The 20487-nt window shown below is 43.5% G+C and overlaps 1 long non-coding RNA gene across 1 annotated transcript; it reads right to left on the bottom strand.

Annotated features, from left to right (window-relative positions):
• Positions 1-8489: 8489 nt before the first annotated feature.
• LOC117186552 lies at positions 8490-19329 on the bottom strand. Its single transcript, XR_004471567.1, has 2 exons — positions 19151-19329; positions 8490-8550 (listed from the first exon to the last, which is right to left on the bottom strand). It is a non-coding gene; the product is annotated as an uncharacterized LOC117186552 (long non-coding RNA).
• Positions 19330-20487: the final 1158 nt, after the last annotated feature.

Here is a 20487-nt window from a genome sequence, read left to right as displayed (position 1 = left end):
AAAAATAGATACGTCGCGCAAATTTTTTTCTTCTCGAGTTGTCAGCGTAAACTCCTATCGAAAAATATATATTTTTAAGGTATAAATCGCCTTAGAAATCCAGCGAGAATGGTGCATTGATCGGAAACGATGATATATTTCACTGATGTGATGTCTGCACGGCAGGTATAAACGGTTTTGTTCTAATAGTTGCTCTAGATGGAATGCAGCGCCATTAAGTCATCCAGAATTGGATGCAGTTGTATCAAAACAGGATGCTTTGATTTTACCACCTATTCCCCATTCGGTCAACTAACTAAAAGTTGCGTGTGAAATTTCTACTCCTGTAGATGCACTTAGTTTTGGCACTCCTAGAAGTTGTTCGCCTACCATATGTGAAATAATGATAATAAATGGGATAATAATAAATGGGACTAACTTGTAAAAGAATACGTAAGTAAATAATATAAAATTCTTTTACCAAATTTTGATAGTTTTGTTTTGCCAACAGAGATATTTTTATACCCGATACTCAAAATGAGTTTTGGGGTGTATTAGATTTGTGGTAAAAGTGGATGTTTGTAACGTCCAGAAGGAATCCTTTCCGACCCCATAAAGTATATATATTCTTGATCAGCATCAACAGCCGTGTCGATTGAGCCCTGTCTGTCTGTCCGTCCGTCCGTCCGTCTGTCCGTCCCTATCAGCGCCTAGAGCTCAAACACTATAAGAGCTAGAGCAACGACACTTTATATCCAGACTTCTGTAGTAGAGGATGACTATATCTTCTAGAGTGTTTAAAATCTGAACCAGATCGTATAATTATTATAGCCAGAATCAAGAAAACAATTTCATTCTTTCTCGCTCTGTCTCCCTCTAACACACAGGTTTCATGGTCGGTTTTGACAATTGCAAAATGTGAGTTCAAGGATCTCAGAGACTATAGGAGCTAAAATAACCAAATTTGGTATCCACACTCCTATGATATCGGACCTTGACCTTTTGGTCTCAAAATTTCGCCACACCCCCTTCCGCCCCCGCAAAGGACGAAAATCTGCGGCATCCACAAATCTCAGAGACTATTAAGGCTAGAGTAACCAAATTTGGTATCCACACTCCTGTTTGATCTCACTATAAAACGTATACCTCAAAATTTGGCCCTACCCCTTTCCGCCCCCACAAAGGACGAAAATCTGTGGCATACACTATTGAGGATACGATAAAACAAAAAACGCAGCATCATAGAGAATGACCATATCTATCTGGTTGCTGAATCTGGATCAGATCGGATCATTTTTATAGCCAAAAGCAACAAATCAATTTGCAGTGGCTACGCAGCGCCCGACGTCACGCTCAGACTGATTTTCTGTCTCTCTCGCACGCACTCCTTGTCGTGTCGTTTTATATTAGCGGCGTCTGCCGGAGGAGAGCCATACTGACTAAGTATTGGCTGCGGTCTCCGCAGTAACTCACAACGTTCCCCCTCGTTTTTGTCTGTTATCTTCTCGCAGCCGCTGTATTGCTCTCCTACTAATAGCATATTCACTGATTTCGTGGCATTGTTTGCTCTCTTTCGTAGTGATCAGACGTGTTTTTGTTTTGCACTCCGCTTGTTTTCCATTTATTTTGCAAATACAGCCGATGCTTTTCAAAATAAACCTTGATAAAATCACCACTTAACCTACAGTAAAAAATCCGTTCTTTAACGCGAATGCATGCCTATTGTTTTGCATAAAAACTTAATTTTTGATATAAATTCTGTGCGTTTGCTAATCGTTTGTTTGTGTGTTGCTTTCTGTAAGTACGCTCAAGCTGAGTTTAACCCGCTCTTATCCCGTAGCCTTTGCTGTAGCTATACCTCTGTCCCTCGTATCTCTCCCTAACTCAAAAACTGTTCTTTCTCTCTCGCTCTTTAAACTTTCTGAGCAATAGCGCTCGCTATAACCGCTCTCCAACCTGCTCTCTTTTCTTACTAATTCCGCTTTGAGCGTTGTCTGGCACATTGGTCTGATACCATTTTGATTGAAATTTTTTGTTGCATATTGCAAAATAAATAAATAATAAAAATGGAATACGCTTTGGTCTGCCCAAAAAAACTTGCAAGAAGCAGATCACCCACGATCAGCCGAATGTCCCCTGCTGGCTCATCGACAGCGTAGTGCAGGCAAAATGCGCTGGATTTTCTGGCCTCGTGAGCCAAACGTAATGGGTTGCATTACAGTTGCGAGGGATGCCGTGCGGTGGAGAATGATATGGTGGCTTTTATGAGGCAGACGCGGAAGGGCTTTAAGGAGCTTACCGTTGGCTTTAAAAATCAGTACGATCGGCTCCTAGCAATGGAGTCTCAATTTGGCAGTCTGCAACTGCTGAATGAGTCTCCGAGGCGTAAAAGGGTCACTTCGCGGGATCTGCAAGTGCCAACCGTCACTCAGCCGTTCGCCGCCGAAAAACTGACTCCGACCACTCCAAGTGTGCAGCAGTTGATCTCGTTTGCCACTCCAAGGGCAACGACAACTGCTGGCGATGCAGATTCGGTAGTCGAATTCATCGCTTCGGAGAACGTGCAGCCAAGTACGTCTGCAGCGTCCGTGTCTGTGGTGTACGCAAGTTCGCTAGTTGTCCCGTCTATCCCGATCCCACCAGTAAATAGACGTTCCGGACCTCCGGATATTGCCACCACAGACACTAGGCCTGTGGTGACTAAACCACTGTTGGGGATCCCAACAAAACGACAAGTTTTTGTTTCACGGCTGGCCCCTGACCTCACATCTAAAGATGTAATTGCTTTTATTCAAAGCAAAAAAAAAGCCGTGGGATTAAAGGTGGAGAAATTTAACTTCTCTCAAGCCAGGGAGATAGCCTCGTTTAAGATAAGCATCTCCCCAACTCAATTTGACACCATTTGCTCCGCCAAATTTTGGCCGGAGCATATTCCACCTTCTTCGGATATCTCTATTTATGAGCAACATTTGTCCGCTTTAGCTGCTGTTTCTTCCTCGCTATCAGATAAAGATCATATGATAGTTTTCAGTGCCTTGCTTGCGGCTTGCTTGCCTCAAGTCAACCATGTGAACAATTCCTTGGGTCGATTGCTTGATCTGTGCTTTGTATCGGATCCGACCTTAGTGTTGTTGGCCCGAGCCCTTCCGCTCACTATACCTGAAGACGCCTACCACCCTACTTTCGAGGTGTCGCTAGAAATAGGACCAACTGTATTGGATCGGTCGAGTAGGCTACCTGAACGTGTCCGCCGCTTTCGTAAAGCCGAGTTTGTGAAGCTTAATAACCTCATTAGGGATTTTGATTGGTCCGCTTTGTACTTGTGCACTGATGTCATAAAAGGCAAAAACATTTTTTACAATGCTCTTGGCACATTTTTGATTCTTGTGTCCCGCTTTCTTGTCCGATTAGATCTGGAAAATCCCCTTGGTTTACTAAAGAGTTATCCAGCCTAAAAACCTTAAAATTCAGACTTTATAAAAAATTTCAAGAAGTTGTTTCTCCTACTTCTCACTCTCGCTATGTAATAGCTCGGTCAAACTTTTCAGTTCTTAATGCACAATGCTATAAGAACTACCTATCTCGATGCAGGATACGTTTTTCTCAGAACCCTAAACAGTTTTACTGCTTCGTAAACAGTAAGCGTAGAACGTCCGTGGCCGATCTTTTTGCCCAATTCTTCCAAGCCACCTATTCTGAGGAAAGCTACTCTGGTCATCCGTACCCATACGGTTTACCGAGGTCGAACGGCATTTTCAGTCCCTTGATAAATGAATGTACTTTACTTCATGATCCTCGACTTTTCACCCTGTCCATTGATTATCCTTGCTTCCCCCCGATCTGGAAGGATTCGTTTATAGTTCCTCTCCATAAAAAAGGTCTAAAGCAAAAAATTATAGAGGTATAGCAAAGTTATCCGCTATTCCCCAAATGTTTGGGAAGGTATTAACTCCGCACTTGCAACATCTTTGCAAGTCACTTTTTTCTCCCACTCAGCATGGATTTATAAGGCGGCTATCAACCACCACGAACTTGTTAGAGTTTACCTCTTTCATTATTAAAGGCTTTCAAGGTAACTTACAGACGGATGTTATTTACACTGACTTTAGTAAAGCATTCGAATCTGTAAACCATTCCCTTTTAGCGCATAAACTTGACCTTTTAGGGTTTCCGCCCAACCTCCTGAGATGGATTTCAAGCTATCTTTGTTCCAGGTCTCAAAGAGTCCTCTTCAAAAACTCCCTCCCTTTACCAGTAAAGGTTTCTTCGGGGATACCACAGGGCAGCCGTCTAGGCGCCTTAACCTTCACACTCTTTATTAAAGACTTGACTTCGGTATTAACATACATACTTATGTATGCGGATGATGTTAAACTCTGTGTCCAGTATAAGGAAATTTCATTTCATTCTCGCTTGCAATCCGATCTCAATAACTTTCAGTCATGGTGTTGTGAAACTTGTTACACCTTAATGCCTCGAAATGCAAAGTTATGATATTTCATCGTTCTAACCCTTTGTTGGCTCCCTATACCTATTTGGTGGTTCTCTTGAGAGAATTACGCTGGTGGATGATCTGGGTGTTATGTTAGACCCCAAGTTAAAGTTTTCTGAACACATTTCTACCATGGTAAAAAAGGCCATGGGCGTGATTGACTTTATAAAGAGGTGGTCAAAGGAATTTGACGACCCCTATATAACCAAGACCCTCTATACCTCGCTTGCTCGTCCGATCTTAGAATACGGCTCCTGTGTATGGTGCCCTCAGTACAAAGTACACCAGGACCGTATAGAATCTGTACAGAAAAACTTTTTACCCTTTTTGCTCTGCGGCCTTAACTGGGATGTAGACTACTATTAGTAAACCTCCCATCCTTAGTTCACCGTAGAAAATTGCTTGGTGTGATATTTATGCACAACTTGATCAGGGGTGACATAGACAACCCTGATCTGTTGAGCCGCATAAACTTCACGATTCCTATTAGACTGACTAGAAATTTTATACCGTTGTTCCTTCCACTTTGTAGATCGAATTATTCCTTGCATTAACGGTTTAGAGTCTTATCCTCGAATTATAATTCCCTCTACCATATTATATCCACCACTAATTCTCTTCCTCTTATTAAATTACTAATCTTTGCACACCTTTCTAGTAATTAGTAGTTGTAGTGGTATTGTATTTTGAATGCATGCCTAGTTCTCTCAGCAACTTTCGTGGTAATTTTCCTCGAATATTAGTCTAACAGCTATCTTTCCGGCATGCTCGCGTAACAGCCTTCTGCTGGTTTCAGACGGGCCACTTGACGGTGCAGTAATTGAATCGCCTCTTGCAAGATGCAGTCATTGCATGTCAACGACCAGAAAAAAAAGCTTCAGCTATAGCGGAAATCAAGTGCATTATTAGTAATCCTCCACTTATATAAAAAAAACGAGGGGGAACGTTGTGAGTTGCTGCGGACACCGCAACTCTACGGTTATACCCGATACTAAGTCAGTATGGCTCTTCTCCGGCAGACGCCGCTAATATTAAACGACACGACAAGGAGTGCGTGCGAGAGAGACAGAAAATCAGTCTGAGCGTGACGTCGGGCGCTGCGTAGCCACTGCAAATTGATTTGTTCCTATTGGCTATAAAAATGATCTGATTTAATCCAGATTCAGCAATCTGATAGATATGGTCATTATCTATGATTCTGCGTTTTTAGTTTTCTCGAATTTGTAATATTGTGGATGCAACAGATTTTCGTCCTTTGTGTGGGCGGAAGGGGGTGGGGCGAAATTTTGAGATACACGTTTTATAGTAAGATCTAACAGGAGTGCGGATACCAAATTTGGTTACTCTAGCCTTAATAGTCTCTGAGATTTTTGAATATCCCCAGATTTTCGTCCTTTGCGGGGGCGGAAGGGGGTGTGGCGAAATTTTGAAACAAACTCGTCTCGGTCCGATATATTAGGAGTGTGGATACCAAATTTGGTTGCTCTAGCTTTTGTAGTCTCTGAGATCTAGGCGCTCATGTTTTACTCTAAGCAAAGCCGCCTATGCTACGTGTGTGTTAGAGAGAGACAGGGCGAGAAAAAATGAAATTGTTTTCTTGATGCTGGCTATAATAATAATACGATCCAATTCAGATTCCGCTGTCTTAAAGATATGGTCATTCTCTACAATTCTACGTTTTTGGTTTTCTCATATCTTTAAAATTGTGGATGCCACAGATTTTCGTCCTTTGTGGGGGCGGAAGTGGGCGGGGCGAAGTTTTGAAATATTTTTGTAGCAGTGACATATCACAGAAGTCTGGATCCAAAACATCGTTGCTCTAGCTCTTATAGTCTTTGAGCACTAGGCGCTGAAGGGGACGGACAGACGGACAGACGGACGGACGGACAGACAGACAGGGCTCAATCGACTCGGCTATTGATGCTGATCAAGAATATATATACTTTATGGGGTCGGAAACGATTCCTTCTGGACGTTACACACATCCACTTTTACCACAAATCTAATATACCCCAATACTCATTTTGAGTATCGGGTATAATTAAAACTCGTTGGGTAAACAAATTTTTCCTGCCTCTATTCGCTGGAGGCGGTTCAGTTTCGTTATCCGACATTTCCATGTCCAGATGATTATGCATCGAATAATCGCTGGATTCGCACTCACTCCTGCAGATATTGATGGTTTACGTAAAAATATTATAAAATATGCTAATAATCTTACTGCCGGCATTAAATGAAACGATTCAATTGGCATCATCGACATGGCATCTGTGTGTGCAATATTGAACAAACACACTGCACGTGAAATTTGCACATTAGTATGAGAAGATGAATGCTAACTATATATTGTTGGCTTAAATGTTAACCAATCGGGCTGAAACTTTGCGCTGAGACCTTTGAAAATTAAACTTTTATAAATAAGCGCAACCAAAATAGTAGTCGTGTACTACTATCGGAAGCTATAGGATGTACAAAAAAATTCGTCTTCCAAGAATAGACGACTCCCTTGAAATCTTTATCCACCAAATGCTCCGGCCAAAATTTGGCAGAATAAATGGTGTCAAATTGAGTTGGGGAGACGCTTATAGCATCTATCAGCTATCTCCCTTGTATAAAAGCAGTTGCATTATAAAATGTGAGGTCAGGGGTCAGCCGTGAAACACAAGCTTGTCGTTTTGGTGGGAGCCCCACCAGTGGCTTAGGCACCACAGGCCTAGTACCTGGGGTGGCAATATCCGGAGGTCCGGAACGTCTATTTACTGGTGGGATCAGAATTGACGGGACAGCTAGTGAGCTTGCGCACACACAGACGCTACAGAAGTTTCTGGCTGCACGTTCTACGAGGCGATGAACTCGGCTACGAAATCTGCATCGCCAGACCGCTTAACTGAGACTCCATGGCTAAGAGCCGATCGTATTTGTTTTTGAAAGCAAATGTGAGCTTCTTAAAGCCATTCCGCGTCTGTCTTGCAACTGTAATGCAACTCATAACATTTAGAGACGGCATCACCCACTAGGCTTGAAAATTCAGCGCACCTTCTTACAAATTGTTTTTGACGCAGATCACATAAAATTGCATTATAATATTTGTTCTTGTTTTTTTAAAGCAACTAAAAAATGTTCAATACAAATAAATATCACAACAATTTGCCAGACAAACGCTCACAGGGGAATTAGTAATATGAAAGCAAAGAGAAGAGTGGTTATAGTATGATCTAAAAAAACAGAGCGCTACTGCTCAGAAAGTTTAAGAGAGGAAGAACAGTTTGGATTCGGATGATAGGGAAAGAGATAGCTACGGCTAAGACCGGGCGTAAGAGCGTACTTATAGAACGCGACAACACACGACGTACAGTGGGGCATTCCGCCGTTTCAGCTTGTTAAATTAATAACTTCTGAACAAATAAAGATATCTTCATAAAACAAACTGCATTTGAAAGAAAAATCAAAATTTGATCAGCTTAAGTATATTATGCTACAGTGTCTAACAACTTCACAATAATGGGTTAAAGTTGAACTTTGTTGCCGGTGCATATTTTTCTCTATTTTTTTTTATCGATTAATTACTTTTAATGTTGGTTTTTACTATAAAATATTATTTTTTACTTTAATTTTCAACTTAACCTAATTTAAAATAAGAAAACAATTTTTTATTTTGAAAAATGGTTTGTTTTTTATTTCTGTAAAATAATCCTCCACTTCCTGTTTAGTGGGAGGAATATCTAATAAACTTATCATTTCTGAAGAATAACTGCTTGTGATCTCACATATGTATCTAATGGATGAAATATATGGATCTGAATAGGCTGCCAACATGTTGAAAAGGTCTTGGCTTTCTTAAAGTCGTAATTTCTTGCACGTATTCATATTCCTGTTTTTGTAATCTTTGTTTCTCGTTTCCTGGGCTTCCTCTGACATCTCTCCAATTGGTAGGCTCTGATGTTCAATTAAAATTTGACCATGTGCCAGAATTTTATGAAGCGTGGGAGTTAGCTTCATTTCAGGATATTTTCATACCTTCTGTACGAGCTAAGTCCCTCCAACAGTTTTCCAGTGGAATCCGTCTACACAATTAAGACCTTCCTTAATCCGCTCGATTTAGTTCCTTGCTCGTTCGTTTTATTTCGTATATCTCTTAAATCTAGTGATCATAATTCAGATCGTTTTGGCTCGATACTATTGATACTATCGATTGCGCTTCTTAATATGTACATAATGTAACGCGCCAACTTCAAATTAATTCACAATTTTAGTAATATTTACATATTAATTCAAATATTCAAATTGTTAACCTTTATAAAGTAATTTAATCCTATATTCTATTAAGGGGCGTCAACATTCTCCCCACCTTGGAAGCTCCTTCCAACATTAAGTTCATCGGCATCTGTAGGCAGCGGGCAGAGCTTATGTACGTTGCGCTTAAATAATCCAGTCTTGGTCCTGAGTGTTACAACCCGAACTGCACCATCAGCTCCTGGGTGTAACTCTGCAACTCTTCCCAGCAGCCATTGTCCGGGCGGAGCGTTGTCTTCCGCAATAAGGACCAGTGTACCAAGTTGAATGTTGTTGGCTACAGTGCTCCACTTTGTCCGCTTCTGCAGCAACGTCAAATATTCCGACGACCAGCGGTGCCAGAACATGTGGTGTACCATTAGAATGCGTTTCCAATGGTTGCTCATGGACAGTTTCAACAGTGCGTCGTCTACTGGTTCTACTAACGCGTTCAGGGGTCGGCCAACCAAGGAATGACCGGGAGTTAACGCCTCGAAGTCATTCGGGTCCGATGACAAGGGATGCAGAGGTCTAGAATTCATCACCGCTTCTACTTGTGTGATGGCAGTCGCAAGATCTTCGTAGTTAAGTGCTGTGCTGTTGGTGCATTTCACCAGCAGCTGTTTGGCCACCTTCACGGCGCTCTCCCATAATCCTCCAAAGTGAGGGGAGCGTGGGGGGATGAAGTGAAGCCTGACTCCTCGCTGGCTGTATTCGTCGTCAATGAGCTTCTGACTTGGCGAGTCGAAAGCTCTGTTGAGCTCTCGTGACGCACCTACAAAATTGGTGGCGTTGTCGCAATATAGGTCAGAACTCAATCCACGTCTTGCAAAGAACCGTTTTAGCGCCGCGATGATCGCATTTGAGCTTAAGTCCGACACGATCTCTATATGGCAGGCCTTTGTTGCGAAGCATACAAATATGCACAGATACACCTTTATTGGGCGTTTTCCTCGCATGTGAAAGTGCATCCATATTGGCCCAGTAAAGTCCAGTCCAGCGCGCTCGAAGGGGTAGATATAGCCTCGCACTCGGCTAGCTGGCAGCGCTCCCATCAACTGTGTTGCAGCGAAATAGCGGCCGACGACGAAAGCATGGTATGCAGCCACTGATCACCCTGCGGGCAAGTTTCCTGCAATTGATTACCCAATATCTCTGTCGCAAAAAAGCGTATAGCGATTGTGCTCCGGCATGTAAATTCTTTCGATGTGTGAGTTCAACAAGCGCCTCTACCACTTTATGGTTGCTCGGCATTAAGATGGGATGCCTTGTGTCAAATGGCAATTCGGCATTGGACAACCTTCCGCCGACTCGAATAATAGTTTCCTCTTCCTCTTGTAAAAACGGGCTTAAACTCTGAATTCTCGCTGATTTTATCACCTTTCCCTCTTTAAGCTTAATGAATTCCTCGTGCAAGCTCAACTGCTGCACATTATACACAATATAGCGCAATCCACCCTCCATTTCAGCTTCAGTAAGGTTGCCTGCTTAATTTGAGTTCGATCTCAACGATATTCTACGCCAGCGAAAAATATAGCTAAAAACTCGCTGCAATTTGAGGAAATCATTTGCAAATTTGCATCTCCCCACGACATCTAACTTCTCATTACTTTCTACCTTACCAACTGTCAGCGAGAACTTACATTTCTTCTCCACCGGCACTGTTTGTATTTCCTCACTCCAATTAAATTTGGTCCAGTCATCTGCTGCGTCCATTAAAAATTCTGGACCGTTCCATCACATCGTTGACTTGCTCAATTCAATTACCAATAATCCCCTAGATACAATATCTGCAGGGTTTGATTTTGTGTCGACCTTGAACCAATCCTGTACACGTGTGACCTCTTGTATTTGAGCCACCCTGTTGGCAACGAAGGTTGTCCATTGACTAGCATGTGACGACAGCCAATTTAACACAATTGTGGAATCCGTGAAATTGTTAACCTTCTCTACCGGCATGTGAAGACAGGCGCATTCCTTTGCCATTAGCTTGGCCACTAACAATGCCCCTTGTAACTCTAAGCGTGGCAATGATGTTACCCTAACTGGGGCTGCTTTGGACTTAGCCGTTACCAGTCGCACCGAAATTCCTCCCCCTTCATCCCTAACACGAGCATAAATTACGCCGCCGTAAGCTCTGTTGGATGTGTCAGAGAAACCAAACAGTTGCAAAGTGCAATGAAATAAAAATTTGTAAATTAGTTTCAGTTCTTCTCTATTTCGAAGCCATTGAGTTGCGTAGCTTGCTGGTAACTCCTCGTCCCAATCCTGCTTTAGAAGCCAAAGTTACTGAAACAAAATCTTGCCCAAGATCAGCAAGGGACTCAAGAACCCTAACGGATCAAACACCTGAGCCAATTCGGACAGCACTGATCTCTTCGTGACGATTGCGGAAACATTTATGTTAAAGCAGAATTGGAATTTGTCCTCTAGACTTGACCAATATATCCGCAAAGTTTTAGCTACGTCCTCTGTTTTTAGCATCAGGGGCTCTAGGCTGGTGTTGTTGTCCATTCCTTGATAATTGCCGCGCCATTTGTGCAGCTCGAACTTTCCTAGCCCTAATAATTCGGTCACTTGCTTTTGTCTTGGACGTTGACATGCAATGACTGCATCTCTCAAGAGGCGATGCAGTTACTGCACCGTCAAGTGGCCCGTGTGAAACCAGCAGAAGGCTGTTACGCGCGGATCCCAAGCAAAACGCAGCCCTCCTACCGCCCAACCGACCGAGGGGCGCTGCCGCATGACGCACGGTGCGTAGCCGAGCCGAACGCGAACTAATAAAAGCTATTAGACTAACATTCGAGGAAATAAGCACTAAACTTACTTAGAAACTAAGCATGCAATCAAAATACAAATACCACTACAATTACTAATTACTAGAAAGATGTGTAAGAATTAGTAATTTAATAAGAGGAAGAGAATTAGTGGTGGATATAATATGGTAGAGGGAATTATAATCCGAGCATAAGACCCTAAACGGTTCATGCAAGGAATAATTCGATCTACAAAGTGGAAGGAACAACGGTATAAAATTTCTAGTCAGTCTAATAGGAATCGTGAAGTTTATGCGGCTCAACAGATCAGGGTTGTCTATGTCACCCCTGATCAAGTTGTGCATAAATATCACACCAAGCAATTTTCTACGGTGAACTAAGGATGGGAGGTTTACTAATAGTAGTCTACATCCCAGTTAAGGCCCCGCAGAGCAAAGAGTAAATAGTTTTTCTGTACTGATTCTATACGGTCCTGGTGTACTTTGTACTGAGGGCACCATACACAGGAGCCGTATTCTAAGATCGGACGAGCAAGCGAGGTATAGAGGGTCTTGGTTATATAGGGGTCGTCAAATTCCTTTGACCACCTCTTTATAAAGTCAATCACGCCCATGGCCTTTTTTACCATGGTAGAAATGTGTTCAGAAAACTTTAACTTGGGGTCTAACATAACACCAAGATCATCCACCAGCGTAATTCTCTCAAGAGAACCACCAAATAGGTATAGGGAGCCAACAAAGGGTTAGAACGATGAAATATCATAACTTTGCATTTCGAGGCATTAAGGTGTAACAAGTTTCACAACACCATGACTGAAAGTTATTGAGATCGGATTGCAAGCGAGAATGAAATGAAATTTCCTTATACTGGACACAGAGTTTAACATCATCCGCATACATAAGTATGTATGTTAATACCGAAGTCAAGTCTTTAATAAAGAGTGTGAAGGTTAAGGCGCCTAGACGGCTGCCCTGTGGTATCCCGAAGAAACCTTTACTGGTAAAGGGAGGGAGTTTTTGAAGAGGACTCTTTGAGACCTGGAACAAAGATAGCTTGAAATCCATCTCAGGAGGTTGGGCGGAAACCCTAAAAGGTCAAGTTTATGCGCTAAAAGGGAATGGTTTACAGATTCGAATGCTTTACTAAAGTCAGTGTAAATAACATCCGTCTGTAAGTTACCTTGAAAGCCTTTAATAATGAAAGAGGTAAACTCTAACAAGTTCGTGGTGGTTGATAGCCGCCTTATAAATCCATGCTGAGTGGGAGAAATAAGTGACTTGCAAAGATGTTGCAAGTGCGGAGTTAATACCTTCCCAAACATTTGGGGAATAGCGGATAACTTTGCTATACCTCTATAATTTTTTGCTTTAGACCTTTTTTATGGAGAGGAACTATAAACGAATCCTTCCAGATCGGGGGGAAGCAAGGAGAATCAATGGACAGGGTGAAAAGTCGAGGATCATGAAGTAAAGTACATTCATTTATCAAGGGACTGAAAATGCCGTTCGACCTCGGTAAACCGTATGGGTACGGATGACCAGAGTAGCTTTCCTCAGAATAGGTGGTTTGGAAAAATTGGGCAAAAAGATCGGCACTTGCGTAATAATTATTTGCCGACGTATTACAAAATGATAGCGAGGATGGGTGTGCGGACATTCTACGCTTACTTGTTACAAAGCAGTAAAACTGTTTGGGGTCCTGAGAAAAACGTATCCTGCATCGAGATAGGTAGTTCTTATAGCATTGTGCATTAAGAACTGAAAAGTTCCGAGCTATTACATAGCGAGAGTGAGAAGTAGGAGAACCCTCTTCTTGAAATATTTTATAAAGTCTTGATTTTAAGTTTTCTAGACTGGATAACTCTTTGGTAAACCAAGGGGGTTTTCCAGATCTAATCGGACAAGAAAGCGGGACACAAGAATCAAAAAATGTGCCAAGAGCATTGTAAAAAATGTTTGTGCCTTTTATGACATCAGTGCACAAGTACAAAGCGGACCAATCAAAATCCCTAATGAGGTTATAAAGCTCCGCAAACTCGGCTTTACGAAAGCAGCGGACACGTTCAGGTAGCCTACTCGACCAATCCAATACATTTGGTCCTATATCTAGCGACACTTCGAAAGTAGGATGGTAGGCGTCTTCAGGTATAGTGAGCGGAAGGGCTCGGGTTAACAACACTATGGTCGGATCCGATACAAAGCAGAGATCAAGCAATCGACCCAAGGAATTTTTCACATGATTGACTTGAGACAGGGACAGGTCAAGCAAGCCGTCAACAAGGTCATGTCGTGACATGTGCACTAGGATACTAGACTCGTTTACCGAAGACCAAACAGTTCCTGGCAAGTTGAAGTCACCAAGAACTATCATACGATCTTTATCAGATAGCGAGGAAGAAACAGCGGTTAAAGCGGACAAGTGCTGCTCATAAATTGAAATATCCGAAGAAGGTGGGATATACGAGCAAGTAATGAATATAGCGAAAGCGGGAAGAATCAGTTTTACCCACAGGAATTCCAGTTCCTGTTGAACTTGGACTGTGAAGTGTTCCGACGTGAAGTAAGAGCCCCCCCCCCCCCCCCCCTGCACGTCAAGACGAACGGTCCTTTCTAAAAGTTGTGTACCGACCTGCCAAAACCTCGGAACTAAGAATGTCTGGCTTTAACCAGGTTTCAGTAAACACAATAACGTGGGAAGCAAATGCAACACTATCCCGGAAAAGAATGCTGAGCTTACTACGTAAGCCTCGAACATTCTGATACGTTACTAAAAGAGAAGTTAGTTTTTTGGAAAGGTGGAAGCAAGACGGGAAGTTGAGGAAGAGGAAGTTGAGGTTGAGGGGGGGGGGCCTATTCTTCTTCTTAGCCCTTAACTCCTTCACCACCAAAATTTGGCAGAGCAAATGGTGTCAAAGTGAGTTGGGGAGACACTTATCTTGAACGAAGATATCTCCCTGGCATAAGAGAAATTAAACTTCTCCACCTTTAAACCCACGGCTTTTAATCTGCTTTGAATAAAAGCAATTACATCATTCGATGTCAGGTCAGGGGCCAGCCGTGAGACAAAAACTTGTCGTTTTGGTGGGACTCCCACCAGTGGTTTGGGCACCACAGGCCTAGTACCTGTGGTGGCAATATCCGAAGGTCCGGAACGTCTATTTACTGGTGGCATCGGGATGGACGGGACAACTAGTGAGCTTGCGGACACTACGGACACGGACGCTGCAGACGTACTTGGCTGCACATTCTCCGAGGCGATGAATTCGGATACAGAATCTGCATCGCTAGCAGCTGTCGTTGCCCTTGGAGTGGTAAAAGAGATCAACTGCTGCACACTTTGAGTGGTCGGAGTCAGTTTTTCGGCGGCGCACGGCTGAGTGACGGTTGGCACTTGCAGATCCCGCGGAGTGACCTTTTTACGCCTCGGAGACTCATTCAGCAGTTTTAAACCGCTAAACTGAGCCTCCATGGCTAGGAGCCGATCGTATTGGTTTTTAAAACCAACGGACAGCTCCTTAAAGCCACTCCGCGTCTGCCTCATAAAAACTACCATGTCTTTCTCCAACGCACGGCATGCCTCGCAACTGTAGTGCAAACCATTACGCTTTGAAATGGCATCACTCACAAGGCCAGAAAATCCAGCGCATTTTGCGTGCTCTACGTTGTCGCAGATCCAGCAGGGAATAATCGGCTGATAGTGGGTGATCTGCTTATTGCATGATTTTTTGGCACATACAACAGAAAACTCCATAATAAAAAATTTGAACAAAATTAAAATCAAATAATATTTCAAAACAAATGGCTATCAAACCAGTGTTCCAGACAAACGCTAATAGGAGGAGAGGAGAACAGTTGCAGCAGCAGCTAATGAGAGAGAGAGAGAGAGCTACTGAACAGAAAGTTACGAGAGCGAGAGAGAATGAACAGTTATTTAAGTTTAGGTGATAGGGAGAAAGTGATAACACAACAAAAGCTACCAGACGAGAGCGGACTGCAATGCAATGTAATGCGTACTCACTCACTGCAACAACACAAACACGACAAGCCGACGCCGAAAAATAAAAAGTTAAATAATGTTTTAACACAAATCAAAAGGCATGCACTCGCGAAATAGAATAGTTTTCCAGATTGTTGGCTGGTTAGGAAGTTAATTAAAGTTTATTTAGGAAAACACCGGCTGTTTATTCAAAACAAAAGGAAAAAATGCGGAGCGCAAAAAAAAAACGCGTCTGATCACTACGAAAGAGAACGATCGTATTTGTTCTTACAACTTTGTCAGTTCCTCTTCTGATTCGGCTCCACACAGCATATCATCTATATAGAAACTTCGCTTCACGGCCTCTCTAGCTAACGGAAATTTTTCCGCGTACCTATCGACCAAGTAATAGAGGCAACGTACTGCCAGGAACGGCGCCGAATTTGTTCCATAAGTGACCGTGTTTAGGCGTAGCACCTGGATAGGATCCGAAACGTTGCATCGCCATAGAATGCATTGATAGTTTCTATGTGGTTCCGCAACCAATATTTGACGGTACATTTTCTTTATGTCGGCCGTAAGGGCGTATCTATAGAAACGGAGCCTGGTCAAAGTCTCGAACAGATCAGGCTGCAACGTTGGACCAACCAAGGTTGCGTCGTTCAGTGACCTGCCGTTGCTAGATCTACATGAGGCATCAAATACGACTCGTAACTTGGTCGTCAAACTCTCTGGGCGAATAACCGGATGATGTGGCATGAAGTATTCGACCTTTTCTTGTCCGGCGGGCTCTATTGCCTTTAAATGCCCTAACTGGCGATATTCTTCAATAAATTGAACATATTGTTCCTTCAGCACTTGGCTACGATTTAACCTCTTCTCTAAATTCAAGAACCTGGTAAGTGCAATTTGATAAGTTTCGCCTAACTCAACTTTAGGATTCTTAAAAGGCAGAGCTACCACTAAATGTCCTGAGGCCTCCTGCTTAACATGCGTCAAGAAACAATCTTCGCACTGTTTTTCTTCCTCAGTGAACTTATCTACTGTTTCAGGGACTTCTTCACACTTCCAAAACCTTTGTACGAGCTCTTGCAGCTGATCATTTTTCGACACCTTTCGTTCAATGTCAGTTGCTAACAGTGCAACTTCAGAAGATTTTGTGAATTCACCTACGACGACCCAGCCTAACAGAGACTTTTGAAACCTTGGAAGGTGTGCTCCTAGTTTTATTTGCACTGCTACAATTAGCTTGAAAAAAAATGTGACTCCAACTAGCATGTCAATCTTGTCATCCTTCTCGGACTGAACTGTAGGGTTGGCCAGCGTAACTCCCTTGGGTGGAACTCACTCCGGACAAATTCCTGAGCTTGTTGGGTTATGCTGAGTTATTTCCTTCAGCACACAGAAGTCCTCGGTACTCATATATCTGGTGACTCTAGATTTAAAAGTCGCTTGCACCTCTCCCATAACTTGAGATGTTGCATTTCCAATACCACTGAGTTGTATGACTGAGTCGCGCATTTCTAGGCCCAGGGCCGAGACTATCCTAGCCGTCAGAAAATTTAATTGACTACCGGAATCTAACACGCACCTGCAATTGCGATATGCTCCGTCTATAGCTTTGATTTGAACTACAGCGGTCGCAAGAAAGTTGGTGGATGATCTAGACAATAGGGAGCTATGCAGTGACTTTGGCTCTTGCAACTCCTGCCCTTTGAGCCCCGGCTCATTGGCAACAATAGGTATCTCTCGATGCAGAAGTTCATGATGCGGCTTGCTGCAAATCCTACATCGCGGACCATTACAGTTTCTAGTTGTATGTCGCTTGCTAAAACAAATCAGGTACAGCGAATGCTTCTTCGCCTCATGGTAACGTTGTACTGGTGATAGTTCGTTAAACCTTTGACACCCTTTCAATCCATGGGTCCCAGGACAAACGTAGCAGCCATTGCTGCCTATTGTTGCAGCTAAGGTCGCATTTTTCATCTCACCTTTACCACTGGGTCGGGCTCCATTGCCTCGCCGAACTTCCCTATTTGCCATATTGACTCCTCTGTTTATCAGAAACTGCGATAACAATGACCACGACGGTAACTTTTGGCAATCCCACTCAACTTCCCACCTATCCATTGTATCTTCATCAAGCTTTGTGCGAATCAGATGGAAAATTACTGCATCCAGAATCTCCTTATCGTCGCTTAACGACTTGAGTGCTACTAATTGGGCATTTACATTGTCTACCAGCACTCTCAGTCCCTCTGAGTCGGGTCTTTTTAGCCGCCTTAAGTTGAATAGCTCCTGTACATGTGATTGCAGAATAATTGCCTTATTTTCATAGCGATCTTTCAATAATCGTAGTGCCTTGCGATAATTAGGCCCTGTTAATTCCAAACCCTCAATCGCACTTAACGGTCTAGCTCCTAACGATGATCTCAAATGAATAAATTTAGACAACTCATCCAATTCAGAGTCTGATTCTATTAGAGTAGCAAAGGTGTTGTACCAGCTGGTCCATTCCGTAAACTTTCCAGCGAACTCAGGCAGCTTTAGCTTGGGAAGTCTCGATGAACGAGACACCTGTGTGCTATTTAGAAGATCACCTACATTGGACTGCCGCCGTCCCCTATTTCCAAGACAGCTTAGTAACTTGGCCTTTAATTCGCAATAAACCTCCTCAGCTTTATAGCGGCTTTCATATTCGCTGGCGTCCTCGCTATCGTGTTCAATTTTAGCCTGAATGTTGCAAAACTGATTAAAGTTTGTCTCAATTAGACTTAACCTGGCTTCCAGCTCCGCAGCCGTCATGGAGTCGCTATTTTTTTCGATATAGACCTTGTTACGGACAAAGGAATTCATTAACGCCGTTCGAGAAGTGAGCACCTCCGCATCTTTACCCTTTCTAGGTGCCATTTGCACTGACTATTTACACCGGTGTTACCCTTGACAATTTAACAATAAAAAATACTCAATATTGGCATGAGTAAGTAACACGGTACCAAGTTTAGCCACTCTATTCAATTATCGGCTAACCTTAAATTCTCACTACACTGCCCAATTCAATAATTGATCAACAATTGACCACTGTGCGCCACTGTACTAAAATGTGTACTTGCGCCCCAACGAACCGGCAGGCAAAGAAGAAAAGACTACAAAGTTAAATCAATGTCAAATAGCAATTACTGTTCTTTAGGTGCCGGCTTGTAACTGCATATATATGCAAGTATGTATGTGCCTTGCTTCAACGTATAGCAGTGCACGCAATAGGCTGTATGTGTGTATGCAGATACCTAAGCGCTCAAGCTAACTGTAATTTTAATCTGCTTTCTACACGAGACCCCGCTTACAGAACAATTAAAGCGCAGAAGTCTCAAAGCCGCGACCACTTGACACTAAAACAATTGTATTGTTTTAAGATTATTCACACACATCGAATTGGAACTAAACATGCCTGCAAGAAATATTAGATGCTCAAAGCAGTTCACACTCACAATTCGATACCGAAGCCGCTGTCGCACTCGCCGTCAGCCAGACTCAGGGTGAAATATTTATTGAGTTCCAGTCGTGAACTCCATCCGGTAATTGAACCTTCTCCAAAGGTCCCTGCTCGGGCGCCAAACAACAGTTTTCCAGTGGAATCCGTCTACACAATTAATACCTTCCTTAATCCGCTCGATGTAGTTCCTTGCTCGTTCGTTTTATTTCGTATATCTCTTAAATCTAGTGATCATAATTCAGATCGTTTTGGCTCGATACTATTGATACTATCGATTGCGCTTCTTTATATGTACATAATGTAACGCGCCAACTTCAAATTAATTCACAATTTTAGTAATATTTACATTGTGGAGATAATGTTTTTTATCCCCAATCGGCCGACTAATTATTTCGAATTAAACAAAACTCGGCGCAGAAATAAAATTACGATATGTTCTTTAATGCGTGACATCCAAATTGCAAGTGTGGCTTGCCTGCCCTTTACATTGCCGCTCAGATCGCTAAGCGCAGCTTCGCTCGGCCGACGTCGGTAGTTTAACAGAACGTTCGGCTGTATCATTAACCACTTTTAAATTTGTTAATATTTTTAGAGCATTTTGAAAATCTTCATGTCTATGCCATTCTGAAGGGTCGTCAGCTAAATAATCTATGGCAATATAGAAGCAATCGAAAAATATAGCAGAATTAGGTCTCACAAGGAGGGAAAAGACCATCCCTCTACAAACGCATCTGGGAAACCAGTGCCCAAAAAGACGGGGAAGGAGACTAAGTCGGTCCACCGTCTCGAGGCAGCAGGCGCTGTGAGGAGAGGACCGAAAAGCCAATCGGGCCAATCCACGTCGGGGGGCCCCAAGGGCGACCCGGTTACCGGGGGGGCGACCATGAAAAGCGATATCGCGGCTGGCGGACCCCTTGGGACCGGGAACCCCTTGACAACCCCGGCAGGCGGCGCCTCTGCCTCGAAAGATAGGCCCAAGTTCCAGGACAAAAGACGTGCGGCCTTCATCCTGGGCAACGACGACCCGGTGTTCCTGGCGTCTGCCCAGGGAATCGAATCGCGGCGATGGGCCAAGACAGTCCTGCCCGACTACCAGCCAGCCAAAGCTGGCAAGGCCACAGCCAAGGCCCCAAGCAAGCGGCAACGCTCGTCGGAGGACACCGCCACACAAGTCCAACAGGCCAAGAGGACGAAGACACTGAGCAACCGCTCGTTTGCCGAGGTGGCGAGGGGAAAAACCCTGATTGGAGTCCTAGACAGGGGCTCTAAAGACGGGCAGATCCCTAGGGACAAGTGGCACCTCGTGGAAAACGAGCTCCAAGACCGTTTCCTCCTGGAGTTGGAGGAGAATGGAGGACCTCCGCCCAAGTGTGAGGACGCCGGGTGGCACCAAGGCAGGGTGACAGCCATCGCCTGCCAAGATGCTCGCTCGGCGGCCCTCTACGCGAAGGCGGTAGCGTCGCTCAAGGAGGTCTACCCAGGAGCCCAGCTGGAGGTCG

The sequence above is a fragment of the Drosophila miranda genome, chromosome XR (genome assembly GCF_003369915.1).
Source record: "Drosophila miranda strain MSH22 chromosome XR, D.miranda_PacBio2.1, whole genome shotgun sequence".
NCBI classification, from domain to species: Eukaryota; Metazoa; Arthropoda; class Insecta; order Diptera; family Drosophilidae; genus Drosophila; species Drosophila miranda.
This window is presented reverse-complemented; position numbering and strand designations above follow the sequence as displayed.